At 39.1% G+C, this 3,056-nt stretch overlaps 1 pseudogene; it reads left to right on the top strand.

Annotated features, from left to right (window-relative positions):
• The first annotated feature begins 1,126 nt into the window (after nucleotides 1-1,126).
• On the top strand, nucleotides 1,127-1,542 carry LOC138430963 (cytochrome c pseudogene; annotated as a pseudogene).
• Nucleotides 1,543-3,056: the final 1,514 nt, after the last annotated feature.

Here is a 3,056-nt window from a genome sequence, read left to right as displayed (position 1 = left end):
GCAAATTGGAAGTGGTCAAACAAGAGATGGCAAGAGTGAATGTCGACATTCTAGGAATCAGCGAGCTAAAATGGACCGGAATGGGTGAATTTTACTCAGATGACCATTATATCTACTACTGCGGGCAGGAATCCCTCAGAAGAAATAGAGTAGCCATCATGGACAACAAAAAAGTCCAAAATGCAGTACTTGGATGCAATCTCAAAAATGGCAGAATGATCTCTGTTCGTCTCCAAGGCAAACCATTCAATATCACAGTAATCCAAGTCTATGCCCCAACCAGTAACGCTGAAGAAGCTGAAGTTGAACGGTTTTATGAAGACCTACAAAACCTTTTAGAACTAACACCCAAAAAAGATGTCCTTTTCATTATAGGGGACTGGAATGCAAAAGTAGGAAGTCAAGAAACACCTGGAGTAACAGGCAAATTTGGCCTTGAAATGCGGAATGAAGCAGGGCAAAGACTAATAGAGTTTTGCCAGGAAAATGCACTGGTCATAGCAAAGAACCTCTTCCAACAACACACGAGAAGACTCTACACATGGACATCACCAGATGGTCAACACCAATATCAGATTGCTTATATTCTATGCAGCCAAAGATGGAGAAGCTCCATACAGTCAACAAAAACAAGACCAGGAGCTGACTGTGGCTCAGATCATGAACTCCTTATTACCAAATTCAGACTTAAATTGAAGAAAGTAGGGAAAACAGCTAGACCATTCAGGTATGACCTAAATCAAATCCCTTATGATTATACAGTAGAAGTGAGAAATAGATTTAAGGGCCTAGATCTGATAGATAGAGTGCCTGATAAACTATGGGAATGAGGTTCGTGACATTGTACAGGAGACAGGGATCAAGACCATCCCAATGGAAAAGAAATGCAAAAAAGCAAAAGGGCTGTCTGGGGAGGCCTTACAAATAGCTGTGAAAAGAAGAGAGGCGAAAAGCAAAGGAGAAAAGGAAAGATATAAGCATCTGAATGCAGAGTTCCAGAGATTAGCAAGAAGAGATAAGAAAGCCTTCTTCAGCAAGCAATGCAAAGAAATAGAGGAAAAAGAAAGCGGGACGTTCGGCTTGTGAGCGGGAACTTGGTCACGCACAGAAAAAGAACGATTTTAAAATGGGTGATGTTGAGAAGGGCAAGAAGATTTTTGTTCAGAAGTGTGCCCAGTGCCATACTGTGGGAAAGGGAGGGAAGCACAAGACTGGGCCAAACCTCCATGGTCTGTTTGGGGGAAAGACAGGTCAGGCTGCTGGATTCTCTTACACAGATGCCAACAAAAACAAAGGTATCACCTGGGGAGAGGAGACGCTGATGGAGTACTTGGAGAATCCCAAGAAGTACATCCCTGGAACCAAGATGATCTTTCCTGGCATTAAGAAGAAGGGAGAGAGGGAGGACTTGATAGCTTATCTCAAAAAAGCTACCAATGAGTAATAGTTGGCCACTGCCTTATTTATTATGAAACAGAAGTGTCTCATGACTTTTTATGTGTACCATATTTAAATTGATCTCATACACTAGAATTCAGATCATGAATGGCTGATGGAATTCTGTTGGACAGTCCTGATTTAAATAAGATTGGTCTGTGGCTAAACAAATATGGTCAGCTTTTTTAATTTTGATAGTAATTCTGGTTCAGCAAGTACTATCACTTTTCCCATTCTAAAGAGATGATTGAACTTGAATAAGGAATATGAAACTTTTTAGGGAGATGGTGCATTCCTTCTCAAAACCTATAAGAGATTGGTTTTATATTTAGATTTCTATAACTGGTTATATTAATATATTTAAATACTGAAAAGGTCCCTTCACTGTCTCATAGAACAGAGGAGGATTCACACGTGTTTCAAGTTGTGTTCATTAGCCTGTTAAGGCAAGGATTGAAAATACACTGACAAAGTCCACTTTATCTGTTTCGTTTTATAAACTATGGCAATTTAATTAAAATTCTCTATCTAAAATTTAGCCTTCTACTTAATGAAGGGCATTTTAGTGTGGTTTATGTATAGCATCAAATAAAGAGTATTTAGCACCTCAGATTTTGTAGATGATCTTTAAGATCAGATGCTTTTTAAATTCCCTGTGACAAGATATGTTAACAAACTTTGCTTGTTAATTCTTCACAAAGTCAGACTAAGTTATAATTCAGGGTTGTCCTAAACAGGAATTCAGAAACACAACTGTAGAACTACTTGTATATGGTGATTGGCAATCGTGCTTTTGCCAACTCAGCAGGATTAGAGGGGCTATATCATTAGCTCAAATTTGTAAACTGTCTGATATAAGGCTTAAGAATTAAAAAACAAAGTCACAGAAAAAAAAAAAAGAAAGAAATAGAGGAAAAGAACAGAATGGGAAAAACTAGAGATCTCTTCAAGAAAATTAGAGATACCAAGGGAACATGTCATGCAAAGATGGGCTCGGTAAAGGACAGAAATAGTATGGACCTAACAGAAGCAGAAGATATTAAGAAGAGGTGGAAGAATACACAGAAGAACTGTACAAAAAAGATCTTCACGACCCAGATAATCATGATGGTGTGATCACTCATCTAGAGCCAGACATCCTGGAATGTGAAGTCAAGTGGGCCTTAGAAAGCATCACTACGAACAAAGCTAGTAGAGGTGATGGAATTCCAGTTGAGCTGTTTCAAATCCTGAAAGATGATGCTGTGAAAGTGCTGCACTCAACATGCCAGCAAATTTGGAAAACTCAGCAGTGGCCACAGGACTGGAAAAGGTCAGTTTTCATTCCAACCCCAAAGAAAAGCAATGCCAAAGAATGCTCAAACTACCGCACAATTGCACTCATCTCACATGCTAGTAAAATAATGCTCAAAATTCTCCAAGCCAGGCTTCAGCAATACGTGAACTGTGAACTTCCAGATGTTCAAGCTGGTTTTTGAAAAGGCAGAGGAACCAGAGATCAAATTGCCAACATCCACTGGATCATGGAAAAAGCAAGAGAGTTCCAGAAAAACATGTATTTCTGCTTGATTGACTATGCCAAAGTCTTTGACTGTGTGGATCATGATAAACTGTCAAAA

This window comes from Ovis canadensis, chromosome 1 (assembly GCF_042477335.2).
Source record: "Ovis canadensis isolate MfBH-ARS-UI-01 breed Bighorn chromosome 1, ARS-UI_OviCan_v2, whole genome shotgun sequence".
Taxonomy (NCBI): domain Eukaryota; kingdom Metazoa; phylum Chordata; class Mammalia; order Artiodactyla; family Bovidae; genus Ovis; species Ovis canadensis.
The sequence above is the reverse complement of the archived record's forward strand: the minus strand, read 5'-3'. Positions and strand labels throughout refer to the sequence as shown.